At 44.4% G+C, this 22075-nt stretch overlaps 1 protein-coding gene across 2 annotated transcripts in view; it reads left to right on the forward strand.

Moving 5' to 3' along the window:
* The window catches only part of SOX5 (SRY-box transcription factor 5), a 942792-nt gene that overhangs the window by 366000 nt on the left and 554717 nt on the right, over nt 1–22075 (forward strand). The window lies entirely within an intron of this gene.

A 22075-nucleotide genomic window follows, 5' to 3' on the forward strand; every position in this document is an offset into this window, starting at 1 on the left:
TTCCTCAGAAAAGGGGAGGGCCCCACCTACCTACCCCAGATCATCAAGCCGCATCAGGACTGCGCATGTCCTATTCCCCTGTGGCCTGGCAAGGCAGTCCTACCAGGATGGAGTGATCAAAAAAGCAGGCAACCAAATCCATGTCAGAGATAACCCATGTTCCCCTTTCTAGGGGACCCACATGAAGCCTGAGCTGCCCATCTGCTACATCTGTGTAGGGGGGCTAGTTAGGTCTAGTCTATGAGTGGTCCTTGGTGCTTCAGTCTCTAGAAGCCCCTCTGGGCCCTGGTCTGTTGGTCTTCTTGTAGAGATCCTGTCACTGCCAGGTCCTTTGATCCATCTCCTTACTTTTCCATAAGGTACCCCATTTGCCCAATGTTTGGATGTGAGTCTCCGCATTTGTTTGGATCCGCTGCTGGGTGTAGCCTCTTAGAGGACAGTGTGCTAGGCTCCTGTGTGCGAGCATAGCTCAGTATGCTTTAATAGTGTCAGAGGTTGGCTCTCTCCCATGGAGTGGGTATCAGATTGGACCAGGAATTGGTTGGACGTTCCCTCAATCTCTGCTCCATCTTTATCCCTGCACATCTTGTAGGCAGGGTAAATTTTGGGTCAACGTTTTTCCAGGCCCCAGCAAACGACTCCCCAGTAAATATTATCTAACTTCTGGGTCATGCTCATAAGATTTCACAGTTCTGCCTTATTTTTCAAAACCGAGTTTTAACTTTGCATCTTTGATGCTATTTCTGTCATTGTTTCTTGTTTTGTTTTTGTTTTTTTTTTTTTAATCTTTGTCTACAGATGAAAGCTGTTACTGTCACATTTTCCTATTGATTGCCTGAGAGGAAGCAGATAGTTTGAGTGGCCACATCACGGCCCAAGCTTCCTCTTTTCAAATACACACTTTCTGTGAAATAGATGGCAGCTTCCCACATCAGAAGTAGTGTATCTTCAGGTAAGCTGAGCTTTGGGAGCACTTCCCCATTTTGGAACTTGTCTTTGTTTAGCTTTATATTTGGGGAAATCCTTGCTTTCATGATTCTTCACATGTAATTTTCATATGAAGAAAATAGGGCTGAAGAGAGAGGGCCATGTGCCTGTCTGAAAGCTGAAATGAAGGGGCTGAGAGGAGGCACTAACTCCTACAACAATGGCAGGCCCTGTGGACCAGCACGTCTGGATAGCCTGCTGTACCAGATTATGAAGGCCCCGCATTGAAAGCTGCCTCATATTTCTCTCTAGGGAGAGCTGGATGGTAGAAGGAGGCCTCCCGCCCAGGCTGAGAAAGATGACAGCCGTGCTTGCTCCAGAGTTTTCACTCGTCCCATGCTTTGTTCCCACTTGGTGCAGTGTTAGGCATGGTATTTAAACCCCAGGCATGGGATGTGCCTCAGTGATAGAGCACTTGCCTCGCAAACAGGAAGTCCTGGGTTTGATCCCCAGTGCCAAGGAATAAAATTGAACACATTTATCGGCAGGATACTAGCTGGGGGATTCTCCATGTGACTTGCGTATGACTGAAGTCAGTTGTGACAGACACCAAGGGATTTTCCAACCTATAGTCCTCCATGGGAAAGAGGGATTCATGGGATGTGGTAAGTGCCCTGATTGTGGGCCTTGGAAATATTATTACATGTTCCTCAACCATCCCAGCAGAGGAAGGTCTGAGAGAAATTGAGGGTGCTGAGTATGTAGACTTTGAAGCCATCATCTACCACATAGCCTTGACGGAATACGGACAAAAATCGCTAGAAAGTGAGAGCCAGTTTTGAGGCAAGGGCTTGGGAAAGTCACTGCAGCAAAATTGAGGGGAGACACGGTAGCAATTCAGGGGAGACCTTCAAGTTAGGATTTTGCACCACATAGATCATGTTTCCTGTGTGCTACGCTTCAAGCATGGCTGATGGAGCTTATGTGATTTTTGTTTCCCAATAAATTTTGGGAGGTCACTTTCCATAAACACACATGTACCCCGGTAGAAGGCAACACGTGGGCTGCCATCACCTCTCAACTGTAGTGTTTTGTGAGTCTTACCTACCTTGACCTCCAGGGTTGTCCTATAATCCATCACATACCATGTAAGTGTGGGCAGTTCGGCTCTGTCTATTGCTCCTTGCTCTGAGAGGGGACAGCTGAGCAGCATCTCCTGCTTTAGTCCCGTGTTGGGCCTGTGGTTAATTGTCTCATGCGATCTCCACTACCTGGGGTTGCTGTTTTCTACTGTGTTCCAAACTTTGATTTCTTGGTGACTTTTCTAGTTACCGCCTTTTCCTCCTCCTTCTCTTCCTCCTGAGCTAAATAAATGTCAGCTATGGCACAGTTTTGGGGGGCTTGATACTCTTATCTTTGCAGTTTTAAGTATTGAGTAAATATGTTTGGTTATCGATGACTCTCGCTTTCCCATGCATCCTGTATGTGATAGCTGTAGCCCTTGTGATGTTAAAGATTGTAGCTACATAAGGTGAGCTGGGAATGTTGGCAGAAATACCTCAGCAGATAATTGAGGGGATTCCTGCTACCCCTTGCTTTAAGCCTCGTGTATTTAAGTGCAAAGGAAGAAATGAAGCATCCAAATTGCCAGAGAAGAGTAAAGAGGCCTCCCGCCTTGGCCCAGGCCCCACTTTTTGTCAGAGCTATATCATTCTCTGCCAGTCAAACTTCCCCTTCCGCTGCGCTTGTATCTGTTTGAGCTTAGATTCGTAGCCTGCCATCTGTAGATTAAAAATCCATTAAAATCTATAAAGCAGCAAAAGTTACACATTGCTTTCTCTGTCATAAGGATTTTTCTCAAAGATTTCACATTAGAACCCTGTGAACAAGTTACTGATATTAATTGGCCGTTTTAAAGTCAAATTTGGGCTGTCCCTTAAGCTATGGGAGGCCTGACAAGCCGGGGCTTCCCGTATGCTATAAGACTGAACTTTGAACAGACTAAGACACGGTTGATTTTTTTTTTCTCTCTCATGACAGAAGACAATGCAAATCTCCATTCACAGTCAGGCACAAGGTGGGCGGTGATGAGGAGAGCCCGAGGACCGCATGCAAGCAAGGGTGATAATTGCCTCTGTGGAGAAGGAATGCCCGAGTGATTGCTCTGTAGATCTCAAGGAAAATGAAACCAGAGGCCGTCAGGGGTAGAGATGTAGATTTAAACTAATATATAGATAGATGCTGACAAAACAAATCACCATACCCAATATTGTAAAAAACCAAAACCAAAACCAAACCAAACAAACAACAACAACAACAAAAAACCAAGCCAGGAAGTGAAGTTATGAAGAAAATGATATTCTTGTTTTTCAAACTGATGGTTTTCTTTGATATAATACTTTTTGCTTATGGCTATAAATTAACTTCCTTTCGCTCTCTTTGCAGATTATACTTAACAGTTAGAGTCAGGAGTTGTATTGTAGCTCAGAAGGCCGTGGGAGAGAACACTGCTCTCCCTGCTGTCTGTCCAGGTAGCTGGCCACTGAGTAACCCAATCAGTTGCAGTAATAAAATATACTATTAAATATTTGTGAGGAGTAGCATGGGGTCTTGCCCCGCATTCACAGAGCTGAGGGTTCTGTCCCTCACGCCACGTACGTAGTGTGTGGTAAGATACCTTGCAGTTCTGGCTATCGAGAGGTGGGGCTGGAGGGCCAGAAATTCAAGGTCATCTTCAGCTCCATATGGAGGTTAAGAGCAGCCTGGACAAAAAGCCGATAAAGCCCTCAGGGTAGTTTTCTCTCCCAGATCTGCAGGCTCTTCTGAGATAGCAGAAATGAAAGCCTGTCAGGTGGCATCCTTGAGATGGGGCTGACCATGTGTGCTCTTCAGCTGTGTGACTCAGGAGCATAACCTTCTATGACAGGGTTTCTCTGTGTAGCCCAGGCTATCCTAGACACCACTCTGTAGACAAAGCTGACCTCGAACTCACAGAGACAGTGCTTTGGTCTCCTGAGTGCTGGGATTAAAGGTGTGCGTCACCACCACCTGGCCTGTTTTCAAGTCTTAACCATCCTATAATCCAGCCTTTGTTTGGACATTTTTCCTTTACTGGCCTGATTTTTGTTGGTTCCTTGATCCCTTGCGACGTGATGACATTCTGTGCTGCCTTTCTTAAGGTATCTCCTTGAGCATGTGCTACAATAAGACACACATAGTCATCGGTTCCTAAGTCCTGAGTATGAAACAAGAATACGTTTCTTTCAAGTCTTCCAGCGCGAATACATGGCTCATCTCTCTAGGAAATATTAGGAAGTCCTCCCTGTGTGTCAGACCTAGGTGCTGCCCTGGGATACAATGTAGGCACATAATATCAATTGTGAATAATATTTAAAATATCAATTTCAGAGGGTTGGGCACTTTTCAGCTGTTTCACATGTGTTTTCATTTAATCCCTGAAACAGCTTTTTATGCTAATGAACCCTCCTCCCTGCTAAGGAAATACTCAGAAGAGACAGTCACACAGGTAAGAGGTACCAAGGCAGGGGAAACCTAGGTACTCAGACACAGTCTGATGTTTATGTGGTATTTAAACGTTGAGGCCAGTTGGGGAGCCATACGTCAAACAAGAATAAAATAAACTTCTGTTCTGAAGAGACAAAGAGGTGCCTGGCAGGATCACAGACAAGAACAGAGCAGACGTGCTTGATGGGTTTGTGTTTCTGAGCAGTGTGATCACATCTTTTTTAAAAGTCTACCTTAAATATGGTCAAAAGAAATATGTAACACTCCTGAAAAATGCAGACTAAACCAAATGATTATATTTTACTACTAGAATATGTTTCTTAGCTTCTTTGAGGAAAAAATTCATATATTAAGGGGAATTATAACATGGAAATTTTGATTTTTTCCTAACAATTCCTACATAAGAATGGTCCACTGAATTAGATTCATGTGTGCCACCTATTCTTTAGCAATGTTAGAGAAAGCTCTGCTTTCACTGAAAACATCCAGCAGGTGAGGCAAGAACAGTGCCCATGCATCTTTTTTTTTTTCTTTTTGGCTCCATCAATAACAACAAAATCCTAATTTGGATAACTAATATGCTTGAGTATTCTCAGAAAAGGGTGATAATATATGAGAGCTGTTAGGTTGTTCCCACAAATCATTGTGCTTTACAGCTTTGATTTTGAAATATGTGGACTGATGTCTGATTTATGCAGCCGGTATTTCTTGTGTATACTTAAGTATTCTTGCTTAATGTTATTAAATAAGCCTGCAGCTACACAGGGGCCGCCCTGACTCAGGGCATTTGGCAGAGGCCTCTTCTTAAATTATGACCTATATCCTTTGACTGATGTCCTTTGTGGTCTACTTACACCTTTTTCCCTTTCACTTGTCATTTGGTGAAATTCCTCTACCATGTTTTAATGACTGTTATTCATAAAATGTAGTGGACAGTACTTAGCTGTGCAGTCAGTGGTTTATAAGCAGTGAGTTGGTTGGTTTTCTTTTATTTTCTTTTTTTTTCTTTTTTTCTATTTTTGCAATAGGGTTGTATGTAGCCCAGACAGGCCTTGAACTTACTGTACGGCCAAGGACAGCTTTGGGTTTCCATTTTTCCTACCTTCACTTACTGAGTACTTAGATTACAGCTATCTTCCTCCACATCTAGGATGTGCTATTGGGGGTCAATCCTAAGACTCCTTGCATACCAGCTAAGCACGCTACCAAGTCCCCAACCCTTTTGACTGTGAGTTCTATCAATTTTCTCTGCTTGTTCTTGCTCTGATTTTTGCTGCTGTGCTAAGCACCCAGCAACAAGCAAAGGTTCAAAGTTAGTTCACATTCCAGGTTACTGTCTATCCTTGGGGAAACGTTGTGGCAGGAGCCTGAAGCAGCTAGTCACATCCAAGGTCAGAAGCAGAGAGGTTTGTGACAGATGCCTCTTGCTCAGGTAGCTTTCTTTTCCCTTACACAGTCCAGGAACCAAACCAGCGAGCGGTGTCACCCACTTGCTGGCTGTATCTTCCCCATGCAACTCTCAGTCAACACAACCCCACACAAAATGTGCCAAGGAGGGACCCCAATTTAGATGATTCCTCACTGGGAGCCCTTTCCGAGGGGATTGTTGGTTGTGTAAAGTTGACAGTGAAAGCTAATCTTCTCATCATTCAAAATGGCAGAGTGTGTATGCGTGCCCTGTGAGCAGTGGCCTGTTTGGGGCCGAGGCTTATGCAGGCCACTGTCAACTGCGGTTACAAGTCTTTCTTTTGCTCTGACCTTTCAGGTCTCCAAGGATAAGAATGTTCTGTCCTTTCATTGTTGCTCTCTGGAATTAAGCTCCTCTGTAAAATATAGAAAAACAATAATACTAACGCGTTAATAACTCACGTGTTTTAATTGTGTATTCTACCCCAGGAACTCTTGCGGACTCTCTCCATTACTGATGCTCTTTTCAATTGTCATTGAAACTCAAGAAGGCAGGTTGCATCATGAACCTTGTGTAAAGAGGAGGGAACGGAGGAGGCACAGGATGCTTAAAAATGCTCGTGGTCCATATTAGGTAGAGATGTGTACATTAAACATTAGGGATAAAGCCAGGTGTGGTGGCACATGTCTGTAATCCCAGTACTCTGGGGACGCAAAAGCAGGCAGATCTCTGTGAGGCTAGCCTGGTTTACAAAGCAAGTCCAGGACAGCAAAAGCTACACAGAGAAACCCTGTCTGGAAAAGCAAAACAAAAGCAAAAAAGAAAAAAACAAACAAACAAACAAAAAAAAAAGCAAAAAAAAAAAAAAAAAAAGGGAATAAGTAAAAAGGAGACAGAACCTAAGGCTATTGAGAGTTTTGCTTTTCAGACATTAGTTTAGACGGAGTCATTCCCTAGTGACCCCTCCTTCTTGTGCCCTTTGAGTGGACCAGCCTTCCCTTGCATAGAAAGAACCTGTGCAGGGGCTTTGACGTCAGCTCACTTCCTGCCCTCTCAGTCTCATCAGGTGGGGATCTGGGCTGGAGACATGTGGTGTTGAATAGCACACAGCAGATGAGCATCAAAGAGTCTCCTTGTAGAGATGGCTTCAAATGTGGCAAACAAGCCACTAGGCAAAATGTCCTCATTTCTACCACAGACAGAAGTCTGCCTAAAAATGGGCAAGCTTGGATGCAGGAAGAGTTGACAGTCAAACTCTGCCAAGACAAGGTAAGCAAGTCCTCAATAGCTCCTGCCTCACATATATGTCTGTCAGATATATTGAGCCATAAGGCTGAAGTTGATGCTCCTAAACTATAGAGGTTTTGGGTGACTGTTCAGGCAGCAAACTGTTCCCTGTCATCTTCTCATTTTGGAAGCTGCTAACCTGCACTTCCTGTTTACTCAAATAATTGATATTATTCCTTCTCAAGTCTCTGATGGGATTGAAAACCAGATAGTTTAGTTTTACAATTAAGATAATTGTTTAAGAGTTAAAATATTTTTAGGCCTAGAGAGATGTTTTAAGTTGATAGAGATGAGATATAATAGATATTGATTTACATTCAGAATTTTAAACTCACCAAGATAGGAAAGATGTTTTTTTCAAGGTTGTGACATACAAATAGCCAAAATGCTATGGATGTAACATTTATATAATTCCTGATTGTTTCATGGTTCTTCTTGCTGTATGTGTGTGTGTATGTGTGTGTGTGTGTGTGTGTGTGTGTGTGTGTGTGTGTGTATGTGTGTGTGTATGTGTGTGTGTGTAATAATATAAATGTATATGTAAAAAATAAATTAAAAAATACCACACAGCATGAGGAATGGTGCTCTCTGCCCTTTGGACTATGCATCACCCATCACACTAATGGTGAGGTGTTCCTGCCTGAAGACACCGGAGCACTGAAGCTTGGAGCTAAGTGAACCACATAGCCCCTTCTCCTGTGTCATGCTCACTCTGGGCACTAGAGAGATGAAGAGAACGGGAATGAAATTATTCTGATTATTTTAACTGCCTCAGTGTTTCTCTATTTTTGTTATGTGAAAATAGCTGAAATTTTTCCAAGAGGATATATGTGTAATGTTAACACGAGCAAACGAAATGTAATTTTAAATACATTCAAAACTTGTTATTATATTAATTAATTAATTTTGTGTATGTGTTTTGCATGTATATCAGTTTGTGTCTGTGTGTTTGTATGTGTGTGAGAGTGTGTATGTGGGAATGTTTGTATGAGTGAGTGAGTGTATGAAGTGCGTGTTTGCCTGTTTGTGTGCATGTGTGTATGAGTGTTTGTTTGTGTGTGAGAGCCTGTGAGTGTGTGAGTGTGAGTGTGAATGTGTGTGTGTGCTTAAGGCAGTCAGAGAACGACTTGCATAACTTGGTTCTCTCCTGACCATGTGGGTCCTGGAGATAGAACTCAGGTGATTAGGACTGGCAGGAGAGTACCCACATCCACTGAGATATCCCACTAGCCCATTGCGTATAAACTTATAATTTGTAAGGAGCTATATTTTATGTTAACCTTATAATTCCACAGGCCATCAGGTCAAAATCTTAAAACCTTTTCAACCCTCACAAAATGCTTCCCCAGGGATAATGCCTTCCATGTGGACTTGCTTGTCAGAGATCCCTCAAGATATAAAGTACAGTGAGAGGAAGTGGTGAAGGAAAGATACAGGAGGGGGAAGAGACAGAGATACTAGAAGCCAGAGAGCAACAGAGACAGAGAGAAGCTTGGACTTGGCAAGGGAGGCAGAGTCTCAGTGATTTCTTCTTTGTTTCAGGTTTCATTTGATACATTGTTAGTGCTTTCCAAGCCTGATTCATGAGCAAGAGGCAACATTAAAACTCAAAGTTGGCTTTTTACAGCGTCAAAGTGCCCTCCTCCCCCCTCAAATGACTAATGATTGATTATTAGTTTGGTGACTGCAACAGAGCCCTCAGCCCATGGTTAAAAGAACTTATCAGGGCACAATTTCTGTGAAAAATGCTATTATAAACATGTCCCTTTGCCTTCAGTTCCTTTGATTTTTGGTTTTCTAGACATTGTTCAGTTATGTAAACGGAGTTTGACATCATTAAATATTGATTTAGCTCATGATTTAAACACCATTATATATATATATATATATATATATATATATATATATATATATATATATATATCACATCCTGTGAATAGGTTTAGTTAGATCCAGGAGCACCCTGATATTATACACATGTTGACAGACCACTTTTGCTCAATTATTTTTCTGTGTGGAGTTTAATTCTTACCTGTTTCACATTGATTTTTATTAAATTATATTTTTAAGATGCTATGTTCTGAGGGGGCTCTTCAGTTCTCCTTCTTTGTGGGGAGCCTTCTAGAATGGTGATCTGTGGAGGCAAACCTTTGAAGAGAGACACATCAGATAGAGAAGCCAGCTAAGGATATTGGAATGACACTTCATCTTAGTGTGTCCCCATCTGTCATAGATAAAAGCTGTTTCATAGGGGAGTTTTCAGGATAATAACTGCGCATGTAGCTCCAAAATAATTTAGTTATTTTATACATATGCTTCTAATAAGAAAAGTAAGACTCTTTTTTTAAGTTTTAGGCTTTAAAAAACAAAACAAGAGTTTTTGGTAGAGGACCAATGATGATGCTTTAACATCATCTTTGCAGTAATCAGCAAATGCAAACGTCAGTGATGGTCATGTGATCATGGCAGACAGTTGGAACACCAGAACGCAAAAAGGGGCTGTTACAGGTTCACAGCCAGCCTGGTCTACATAGCAAGTTGGAGACTATGGAGAGGACCTCATAGAGAGGCCCTGTCTTAGAAAAGACAACTAAATAAAAACTAAGACATGTATATTCTGGCTCACAAACATGTCTGAAAGAGACAGAATCGGGGCCACCCCTTTCGTGTGGGACGGTCATTCAAATTACTTCTCTAACCCTTGCACTTAGTAGGCCTTTGCCGGACCGCCCTTTGCCCCACAACTCTGTATTTAGTACTGTTCTGACTAAGGGAGAAGAAACGAAGTTTGGGGAGATGGCTCTGCTTGTAAAGTGCTCAGCATACAAGCATGGAAACCGGAGTTCGGTCCCCGGAAGAGCCACTTTGAAGATCCAGGTGTGGTGATACATTGGTAACCCCAGCACCAAGGAAAGAGGACACTCTATGCGGGGAGGGTGGTTGCCCAGCTGAGATGAATGAACAAGGTGCTGCCTCATAGGAAAGAAAGAAGCACAGCTACTGAGGTGAGGTTGACTCCTGATGTCCACTTACATGCACTCATATGTGTACACATGCCAGCTAACACACATGTATGTTCTCATGCACACACATAGACACACACAGACACAGGCACACACACACACACACACACACACACACACACACACACACACACACAGAGAGAGAGAGAGAGAGAGAGAGAGAGAGAGAGAGAGAGCGATTAAATCTGTATTAAAACAAATATTTGTCACATTTGATTTCTGTGTGGATTACATACCATCTAGCCCCTGTCTAGCTCCTGTCTGGATGAACTGTGGTGACTGTGTTGTCCCTTACTTGATCTCAAGATGACCAAATATTTGAAGCTGAGTCTTCCATAAGGACACTGTTACCATGACTCTGAGCTTTAGGGACACTCAATGTTGTTGATTGATGACTGAATTCTCAAGGTAGCCTTTTTAGTACTGCAGCCCTTGTCGTGTACTGCCCCAGAATTTACTGGGAACTCCACACCATTTGTAAAATCAAAGCCCTATGTTTATCCTTGAGACAAATGGCAAAGCTATTTAGGGTTGGTTTTGCTCTGGTGTTCTGGCGAGGATCCCGTGGGGACACACAAATTAAAACATAGTCTCGGGTCAATTATAGCAGTATGTCTTTTGAGTGGGAAAGCCTTGACGATTGGTGTGACAGGAGCCTGGTGACCCTGCCGGGTGTTATTAATTTTATTGTCCCCAGCGAATAATGAAAGTCGGACCTATTGTTTAGCTTTCAAGCTAAAATTGTACCCCATTATCTGATGAACGGCATCTGAAGAGCCCCCCCACAGCATGTGTTCAGGAACAAGAGTTGAACACAGTGAGTTCCCTAATATAGAAACAATTCTTAAATATGAAAATAGAAGCACTGCTGTGAGTCCAACACACAGGATCTGTGATGAAGAAAACCATGGCGCTGGGAACTTTGGGGTTTGTTTCTAGATTGCTCTAACTCGCGCGGCTCTCAGCTCACCATTTGACAGTCAGTAGAAACCGTCACGGCAGAGTTAGAAAATACCACAGTGGTGTTTCAGTAGGACCTTCATGATGCCTTTTCTGGGTGACCTCTCTAAACAACAGTACAGTGGTTAAAAGGGGACTTTGGGATTAATTTGCTTTAATGTTCGATCAGCCGGTTAGGAGCCACAGTCTACAAGAAAGTTCCTTAACCTCTAGTGTACCTCACTTTCCTCAGCTGAGGAATGGGAAGATGCTTACAGCCCTCTCCTCCACGGTCGTCCCATGAACGAATGGGATAATGATGCTAACAAATCCTCAGGAGGGCTGTCCCTGTGGCAGGGTGGGCTTTGCTCATGCAGCTGCCACTGGGTCATTTCTGCTCCTGTAAGTAACCCCAACACAACCCGCTGGATCTGGCAGTGTCTGTGCCTTGGTCTGCTGTGGGCTCCCTCTCTGGAGTGAATAGATCTCTCTCTCCCTTTCTCTCTCTCTCTCTCTCTCTCTCTCTCTCTCTCTCTCTGTGTGTGTGTGTGTGTGTGTGTGTGTGTGAACAATCAGCTTTTGAAGAGATGTGTGGTGGGCATTTGCTATGAAAGCGGAGCACCAGCATGGATGGTTAGTGATTTTGTTCACTGAGAAACTTCTCTCAAGTCAAGAAACTTTCCTCTCTGGTTCTGCTTTGTGCTAGTTCGTCATCCTCCCCTCCCCACCCTCCCCCCACGTGCTCTTCTTTGTCCTACTCTGCAATAGTGACTGGACGGTTTCAGTGAGAACTCCCCAGACCCCTAGACACCCCCAAATAATGATTGCATCATCTGGAGCTGACAGTGAGAGAGGAAGTCAACTGTGTTCAGCTTTTCAGGGAGCAATCAGAACATGGTGTATCGGGCTGGAGGGATGGCTTAGGGCCCTGCTCTCCCAGCACCCACATGGTGGCTCAGAACCACTTGTAACTCTAGTTGTGGCCTGGTGCCTTCTTCTGTCCCCTTGGGGCTTCTGCACACACGTGGGGGCTCATAAAGCCATGTAGGTTCATATACGCACATATAAGAACATGAAGACATAAATATGAATAAATAAATATTTTAAAGGTAGTGAATCTAAGAATCATATCACACTTTTTAAAACTTAGACTTCTGAGTCCCACTTCACAGGATTCTAACTTCAGAAGGTATTTTGTTTCCCTCAAGTCCATGCGTGGGCCTTGCTTCCTCCGCCAGACAGTGCTGTGTTTCCTGGAGCACTGTTCCCTGCATTTGTTACAATGTGGGTAATTCATAGGGGCCCTTTCTTAATCTTAATGATGGTTAAACTTCCAAATGGATTGCGGATATTTATAAAAATGCCTGGGTCACACACTCAGCAGTTCTGATCAGTATGGTTGCTTTTGAGCTCAAAAAAAAAATCTGGACTGAAATATTAAAATGCCTGCTTTCCCTAACTACAGATGTCCAACGGCAGTGGTTCATCCACTGTGAGGCCAAGATTGATAACCACTGCCACAGCCCTTGACCTCCCCTTGTTGCTATGTGAATAGTTCTCAATGGTTACCAGGTCGGAAGCTGGGGAAGACTGCATTCTTTGCAAAGCACCAGTCTAGGAAGAGAAGGCTGGGGTATCAACTGCCCCTCATTTACACTGTGTTTAAGGCTTAAGATATGACAAGCTCCACTTAATTGTTAGGGATAGAGTAAATGAGACCGTGGATGGCACAGAGATGGAGACCTCTCGGTTTCTTTCCAAGTGTCACATCAATCCACCCGGTTAAGTGATTAAAGGGGCAACTCTCAACTGCAAAGGGAGCTCAGCCCTGATTTGTTCAGGGTCGCGAGCAGCAGCTCCAGACCATCTTGTTTGCAGATCCTCCTTTCATGTGATTAGGCTGTCAGTTGACAGACTCAGCAAGATTTATGGCTCAAAACTCAAGTGTGTACATGTGTGAGAAGGTGGGATGGGGTGACGGGTGAGATGAAGGGAGAACAGAAGACAGACAGCACCTAGGCACAGGCCAGTCATGCACGCGCACGCTCTCGCTCCCTCTCTCCCTCTCTCCCACAGGCACTCTCTCATTCTCTCTCTTTCATGCTTTTAGCTTCTTTAATAACTGCTATAGCAAATTAAAATATAAATTGAGGCTTCACAAGGAAGCCCCTAATTTTTATTAAGACTCCTAGAGTGCTTTTAATAAAGTCCTGTGGGGGGCTTGAGAACGAAGATGGAGCACCCCCTTTCTCTCTGAGCTGATGAAATTTCTTGTGCTTTTGGGAAAAATCTATTTTTCTTAAGAGATATGACCAGATCCATCCACCGCCATATGTGGAACATCAACAGACCAAAGGAACAATTCCAAGCACGTCAGGCTGGGGGAGCGATGGGCTTATGGGGGTCCCTAACAGGAGCATGGCAGACTTGCTCAGTGGCATCACCAGGAATCTCAGTTCAGCAAGGACCAGGACTGAGGGAAGCCTCCTCCCTGCAGTTCCCTGTGCAGCTTGCAGACAGCTCCATCTTGGGACGGGGGTGCGGGATGCGGGGTACGGGGGGGATCTCCTCCTGCCAGCGACTGTTAACTTCTCTAAAACCTCTGCTAAGCAATTCGGAGTCTTGTGAATTATTTGGGCATTTTGGGGAGTCTGACCCCACCTTGTATGAAGGAGCGCTTCATCCAGAGGGAACAGCGACTTGCTGCATGCCATACATTACTGCGCACGTCATTGGACCTAGTCACATCGCCCTCATTTCCTTGGGCTGAGGTTTCTGTTGTCCATAACTACCTGTTTCCTTTGCAGTGCGGATGGTGGTGACCCCTGAATCCATCCCCTGGGCACCCTTTTCCTTCTTTCTGCCAGGAAAGAGGCCCCGGGCTGCTTCTGTGGACTTCGGCCCTTGCTGACTTTGCTTGGTCCCTTTTATCCCTTCAGACTGAAAGCGTCTGAACAAAGGGTGACCATCTTATCTTACTGCCTCGAATCCCTCTGGGGCTCCATTCTGGTTACCCTCCTCTTTGCTGTCATCGAAAGGGAGGTTTACTATCGTGCAGAGGAGGCCCTGGCAACATCACCTGTGCTGTCACAGGACCACCAGCTGCTTGCTGATGTCTGAGCAGATGAGGAGGCTGAGTCAGGACAGGAAGGTGGACCACTCCATCTCTGATCCACAGCAGCATCTTTCCTCTCTCTAGGCTCTACATTCTAAGATATCTACAAACCCACAAACAGCACCACCAACTAGGGACCAAATTGAAGACCATAGCAGGGGGCGCATTTTATATTAAAACCACAGCGGCCCTCTTAAGACTTCCTGAGGCCAAATTCAGTTCAGGCTGCGTATTAGCTCCTTTTCCCCATTGCTGCAGCAAAATCCCCAATGAAAGCAACTCAGGGAAGAAGGGTTTGTCTTGACTACAGTTTGAGTGTCCAGTCCACCATGATGGGGAAGTCAAGGTAGCAGGATAGCAGTGCAAGGAAGCTGGTCACATACCCACAGCCAGGAAGCAGACAGTGATGAGTGCTTGTGCTCAGTTCGCTTGCTTTCTCACAAGCCTGGGACCGCAGCCCAAAGGACAGTGCCGCTTATATTTCAGATGGGTCCTGACACTTCAGTTAACAACATAGAACTTCCCTCAACACACAAACTTAGAGATTCTTTGTCTCCTAAATGGTTCTTGGTTATGTCAAATTGACAGTGTTAGCCAGCACAGCATATAGTGTGTATCTGGAGCCAGGAGTTTGTTCCAATCGTATCACTGGCCATGTTTACACCCATGTACACATAAGCACAATGTACATACATATACTTACACATACACACATACACACACAAGGACACACATGCAGGTGTTTGCAAGCGGATTCAATGTCTCACCTGGTCTTTTTTTTTTTTTTTTTTTTTGCCTCATAACTTTACTGAGCATGTCAATTCAAAGTTTTCTTTAATTTATTTTTTAAAATTTCATATATGAGTACTGTGTTTAAGCCTACCCTTCCCTTGATGTGTGGCTCTGAAGGTAAAATATGGTGTTCCTTACCTGGAAAAGCAAGCCTGCTGGCCTCCCTGCCTTCTCTTCTTTGCCCCTGAGTGTGGCACCTATAGGATTTCTCCTCCTCTTTAACTGACTGTTGTAGAACTGTCACCTGCCATCCTAGGCTCTCCTTGTAGACAGGGCACGAGTCTCCTGTGCTCCTCCTGGTCCCCCTCTGGTTCGTACATTGCTAAGGAGACCTCCATGTTTCCCACGTTGTCTACGAGCTTTAGAAAACAGCCTTTTTGTTTCATGCCTGTCTTCCCTTTCTCTAGGACTCTGGTGCAAGCCGTTGTGGGAGATTATGGGGTGAGGAAACCATCTTACAAATATGGCTGCACTCTGAAAACTGTCCTCTTCAAGGTGTCCTTTGTGAACTTATTACACCATTTCCCCCCAGGATGCTTCTGTGCATCACACAACTGCCCACTTCATCAGCTTGCTCAGTCAGTGCTCCAAATTCCTGGGGTTATGTGCACAGCCTTGGGCTAAGGTGGGGATGGGAGGCACAGCATAGCGTAGCCTCCTCAGTCAGATCTGTAGTTTCCTATACTCTGTAGTGGGATTGATGAAGCCTTTTGCCTAGTTCACGCTTGGCACCCAAACGCAGTGTGTTCTGACGTCACCACTACCTTTCCCATTTCTTGTCAAACTGTCTATCTTTGGTGTAGTGCCAAATGCAGGATGTATAAAACAACTAAATGTTAGCTTACATGGGATAAAGGACACGCATTTTATATCTGACCTGAGTGAATCGTGTGGTGAGACGGCCATGGACGTGGCTGGGCAGGAGAGAGCTTACCTAGCAGGCTTGAGGGCCCTCGCTTTGACCCCAGTAGTGGGGAACAAAACGGTGACAGTGTTGTGTAATGCTACGGAGACGATCCATTATCTACACAATCCTGTGCATTGTGTCTTTTGAAGCATCCCTTATTAAAAGCTGTCCTGAGGGATTGGTTGGAAGTGAGAATTCACTGCAGCAGCATGAAGTTTTAAAGGCAAAGCCCAGAGCCTCCAGATACAGTTTGTGCCTTAGAGTGATGATGGATCTGACGAGACGGATTCAGAATGTATTGTTTTCTCTCAAAACTTTTAAAAGGTGAGCGTGATTTTAAAGAATATGATTATAACTGATACCTTCATTTCCTCAGATGAGAATGCAAAAAGTTTGTGTAACTTAGCACATTCTTTTCCTCACTTGAAAATATCTTTATAATCCTGAAGATGTCTTAAATTTTGTGTGGCTGATACTGTTCACTCTAAGAAGCTCGTTGGTGGGCTCCTAAAGGTAGTTATCCCTTGGAAAGGAGTTGATTTGTCCACTTGGCGAGTGTTGGGTTGCGTTTAAGAGATGCTTTTATTTGTCATGGAAATTTAAGTTGTCGTAATAATGTGTATTTGCTGTGGCTTCAATACTGAAAGCATAGTGGACTCTGCATAGAATAATATAACAGATACGTTTCATCCATCTACATAAATTCATGCCCACAGCTGCATCCTCTGGTACCTGTAACCACATGCCCGCCTACCCGCCTCCTTAAAGCCACATAAGATTGCCTTCGCACCCTGGGGGTTGGAATTCTACATCGATGGGTCTCCTTTTATACTTACTAATTCTATTCTCTATTATATTCCAAAAGGCATCGTATTATCCGCCTTGTCCAATTTGCTTCTGTGTCTCATTAAAGTGGCCTGCTGTGAAGCTAATTTTTCTTGCTCATTTTATTGATATTTTGGGAGAGTGAGGATTTTCCCCCAGCAGTTCTTCCTTTAGTACAGGGTTGCAGTGGCTGTCAAGGGAGGGCTTTAAAACCATCCTCTAAGCTAAATCAAAAATAAAAGCAGCTTATTTTAGTCTCTCTATTGAAATATAAATTACAGGTCATCGATCTTTTTCCCACCTCCTTGCAATTATTTTTATTGAAGATTTTTTTTAAAGTAAGACAATGCAATGTATTTTAAAAAGCAAATAAACAAACCTCAGGAATAAGAATAGCAACCAAATGGGTTTGTGAGTGGCTGTGGCACATTTAGTGGGAGAAAGGCGTAATCAGAGCAGCTTTGCTGTTATCCACAGAATAGAGTGTGCAAGTGATGAGGTTAACACTGTTCTGAGTCAATCTAAAAGTCTCACCATGGAGGGACAGTTTAACTCTGTGTGTTTAGACTCCCCTGGAGGCCGTGAGGGGGACCCAAGCCTTTGGACTAGGAGCTCAGTACGGTCCATTCAGTCCTCTGCTTTCCTCCCAAGAATTCAAGCTTTTTGGAGCACTGTCCTGTTAGGAGAATGCCTGCATTGCTTTCTTCTGTCACTGTGAATTACTTTTAAGACTATATATGTTATAAACATGCACTCACAGACATGCATACATACTTACTCACATGCATAGGCACTCATACACATGTGTACACATCTCACACACATGCATGCACACTTGCTCACATTCATACGCATGCATATGTACACGTTGGCATACATGCATGGACACTCATACACATGCATACACATTCACATGCATGTGTATATACACATGCTCACTCCATACATACGCATACATACACACATTCACACACATACATGCACACGTCTCACATACTCACACTCCTATACACAACTGCATCTAAAAATGAATGCAGATTATGTTCTCCTCTGAGATGCCAGCTGTGGGTTTCCTAGGAGAGTCAGCTGGAAGCTGCTGGAGACAGAAGCCCTGGTGCCCTGGGTCTGGCCCTGGTTCCATGTCTTCCCTTTATATCCCAGTCTCTCCATTTTCTCTGCAAACTCAAGGTGGCCTTATAACAGTGTGAGAAAGCTGTCTATTTCCAAAGTGCTCAGAAAATCCTTGCTAGCATATAAAAAACATGATCTTACCATGTTTGCTGAATAAAATTTTTGGTAGCTAGAGTTAGAAAGTAAATAAATATTGTTAAAAAAAAAAACAAGTGGCAAGTTTTGGTAAAACAAAGAAACTCAGGAGCTTCTCTAGACACTTCTAGAGCTAGTACTAAGGAGGAGAATTGTTTTCACTAGAGGCTGTGGCACATGTAGGGTTGTGCCTATGTCATGTCACCAGGAGCAGTTAGCTCCCATCAAGGTCACGGAGCTGTATCGGGAGGTGTGTTCAGCTGACCTACAGGTTCCTAATGAGGCTCATATCTGGGGCCCATTGCGGTGGCCCCATCCCTAGGCAGCGGGGCTGGACTGTGTAAGAATAGGATCCTGGGGGTGAGCCAGGAAGCAACGCATTCCTCCCGAGCTTCTCTTTTCACATTGCCCGCTTACCCAGGATTCCTCACAGACTTACTGTTACATCTCTTAAATGTCTTCCAGGCTTGCTCTCTACAGTGTCTCTATGTATTTATTTTGCAGCTCCTCTACCCACTCTTTATCAAACTGCATGACATTGTAATGGTTAGTAATTTCTGTCAACTTGAAACAACTTAGAGTCACTTGGGAATAGAGACCCTCAGCCGAGGAACCGTCCAGGTTAGGTTGGCCCGCAGATGTGAGTGTGGAACTTGGCTTGGTTGCTGGCCGATGTAGGAGAACCCAGCCCACTGTGGGCAGCACCAGCCCTAGGCAGGTGGGCCTGAACTATATAAGAACATAGCTGACCACAGGGAAGGCAGCAAAGGGCAGTTCTCTGAGGTTTCTACTCTAGTTTCCAGCTTTGATCTCTCTCCATGATGGACTGCCACAGTTAGGGACAACACACTTTTTCCTCTCCAAGCTGCTTTTTGTCATGGTGTCATCATAGAGACAGAGGTCAGGCTAGAACAAGGAGCGCTGCTCAGTTTTAGATTAGACCTGGATTTTTTTTTTAGCATACTTTCAAAGCCTTCATTGGTTAGACAGTGCTTAGCCCTTTCCGTTAGCTCCAACCATGCCTTTTCCTTTCCCTCTGACCCTTTTCTCAGCATCTGTCTTCCAGACTCTATTCATGCATTTATGCGTCTTTCCCCAAGGTTTTCTCTACCTGTCCTGTGCTCCACTGACCTGGGCCCTCGATATTTGAAACCTTAAGACACATGATTTACTGGTATTTATTCATACATCAAATGCTATAAAAATGTGTTTATACATACATACATACATACATACATACATAAACACATAAACACACACACATATATCTTTTGACTTATGCCTTTATTTATCTATAAGAACAAATATAGAAAATTAGAACATTGAAATTCTAAAAGAAATGCTGAGACTCAATGGCTTGGTAAATGTAACTAATCTAGAATGTTCCATGATGAGGAAGGGAGTTTCAGTAATAAAATAATAAACTTTTATCATTTCTGGGGTTTTAATGTATGTATAGATTATGTTTTGTCCATTTGAGGCTAAGATCCATGTTGGTTCATCTGACCAGCCATCTATAGATACCAGCTCTCAACTCAGACCTGCTGGACTCAGAAAATGGATAGATACATCTCAAACAAAACAAAACGAAACAAAACAAAACAAAACAAATCAAATGTTTGTCAGATTGAGAGCAGAAAAGTAAGTAGTGTCATGGGAGTGGATGACACAAGAGTATACAATATTGGGGAGCATTTTACTTCCCCAAATGAATGCCGACCTTATGGCTGAATAAACAGTTTGAAGGTGTGAATATTGCTGCGTTTGCTTCCTGTTCAGATGCAGTGAAAGGAATGGGTGTTTGCCAGATACCTCTGAACACACTTAGTTTATTTTGGAGTAAAAAGATTGTTTAAAGCAGGAAATAAACCCCAACTTTCTGCCGCATAAGTACATCCTAGACTTTTCAAATTTGTCTTTTAAAAACTCATAAAATAATTACAGCAGCCTGTCACCAGCTCCTTTCAGTATCGACAAGAAAATTACAGTGTTTGAGGAAAGAATTCTTTTGTTTCAGGAGGAATGGAATCTGACTGTCTTAACAAATCCTGCTAATTAAAGGCAGCTACGCAGGGAAGGGAGGCCGGGAGGTTGAGCGGGAGAGTGTGGGCAGCACAGGTGAGGGCCACTGCACAGACCCACCCACTGTCTTCCCACCTCACCTAACCTTCCTTCTTGTATCTGTGGCTCACAGAGAAGCAGTGTGTTGTTCTCGCCGCACTGATGGGGGCTCAGAATGAACTCATTACTTGCTTCCATTTGGGGGCTTCCAGAATAATTAGCAGTTTGGACAGGGAGATCTAATTTTATTTAACCCCTTAAGATAGGACACATATCTAAAAGAGCAAAATACTATTTTCTCCTTAGTAAATAAGTTAAATCATCACTTTTTTTTTAATTTCCAGAGTGAATATTATATGCCCAGGAGTGAGAAGTGAGATACAAATATATATGTATATTGGAGCTTTTCTAATTAAAAAGGAGAACATGTATTACTGAAATGTTGATACCTGACAGTAATTTAGGGAAGCCTTAAGTTTGTGTACCCTAAAGTGTGAGTGTTTGGACACTGAAGCATCAACCACACTCACTGAACGTGTGTCTCTTCTACTACAGGCAGCCGAATGCTCTCTTCCAATGTTCCCAGGGTTGCTGTACATCAGGGGACTCACGGAAACTGGAGGGGAAAGGTACAAGTTGGTGAAAGACTTCCTATCTTGGCCTCATACACTGAGCCATGGGGCACATTTATATGTTCCTCTTGGTGGTAAACCAGGCAGACAACCTACAACACATACTAGATAATTTCATTGCACTCTATTACTTTTTTTTTTTTTTTTTTTTTTTGGCTGAAATAATTTTCTCAGTGAATGTCTTGAACCATGTCCCCATTTTGTCAGCAAACAAGTTGCAGAATCAAAATGTTCTGTTTCTGGAGAAAGAGGGCGGTGGTGGGGGATAGACTGAAGTAGGAGGGGGAGACTGAAGTAGGAGGGGGAGACTGAAGTAGGAGGGGGGAGACTGAAGTAGGAGGGGGGAGACTGAAGTAGGAGGGGGAGACTGAAGTAGGAGGGGGGAGACTGAAGTAGGAGGGGACAGACTGAAGTAGGAGGGGGGAGACTGAAGTAGGAGGGGGAGACTGAAGTAGGAGGGGGAGACTGAAGTAGGAGGGGGGAGACTGAAGTAGGAGGGGGGAGACTGAAGTAGGAGGGGGAGACTGAAGTAGGAGGGGGGAGATTGAAGTAGGAGGGGGGAGACTGAAGTAGGAGGGGGAGACTGAAGTAGGAGGGGGAGACTGAAGTAGGAGGGGGGAGATTGAAGTAGGAGGGGGGAGACTGAAGTAGGAGGGGGAGACTGAAGTAGGAGGGGGAGACTGAAGTAGGAGGGGGGAGATTGAAGTAGGAGGGGGGAGACTGAAGTAGGAGGGGGAGACTGAAGTAGGAGGGGGGAGACTGAAGTAGGAGGGGGGAGACTGAAGTAGGAGGGGGAGACTGAAGTAGGAGGGGGAGACTGAAGTAGGAGGGGACAGACTGAAGTAGGAGGGGGGAGACTGAAGTAGGAGGGGGGAGACTGAAGTAGGAGGGGGAGACTGAAGTAGGAGGGGGGAGACTGAAGTAGGAGGGGGGAGACTGAAGTAGGAGGGGGGAGACTGAAGTAGGAGGGGGAGACTGAAGTAGGAGGGGGGAGACTGAAGTAGGAGGGGGAGACTGAAGTAGGAGGGGGGAGACTGAAGTAGGAGGGGGGAGACTGAAGTAGGAGGGGGAGACTGAAGTAGGAGGGGACAGACTGAAGTAGGAGGGGGGAGACTGAAGTAGGAGGGGGAGACTGAAGTAGGAGGGGGGAGACTGAAGTAGGAGGGGGAGACTGAAGTAGGAGGGGGAGACTGAAGTAGGAGGGGGAGACTGAAGTAGGAGGGGGAGACTGAAGTAGGAGGGGGGAGACTGAAGTAGGAGGGGGGAGACTGAAGTAGGAGGGGGGAGACTGAAGTAGGAGGGGGGAGACTGAAGTAGGAGGGGGGAGACTGAAGTAGGAGGGGGGAGACTGAAGTAGGAGGGGGGAGA

The sequence above is a fragment of the Acomys minous genome, assembly GCF_964271855.1.
Source record: "Acomys minous genome assembly, chromosome: 17".
Taxonomy (NCBI): Eukaryota; Metazoa; Chordata; class Mammalia; order Rodentia; family Muridae; genus Acomys; species Acomys minous.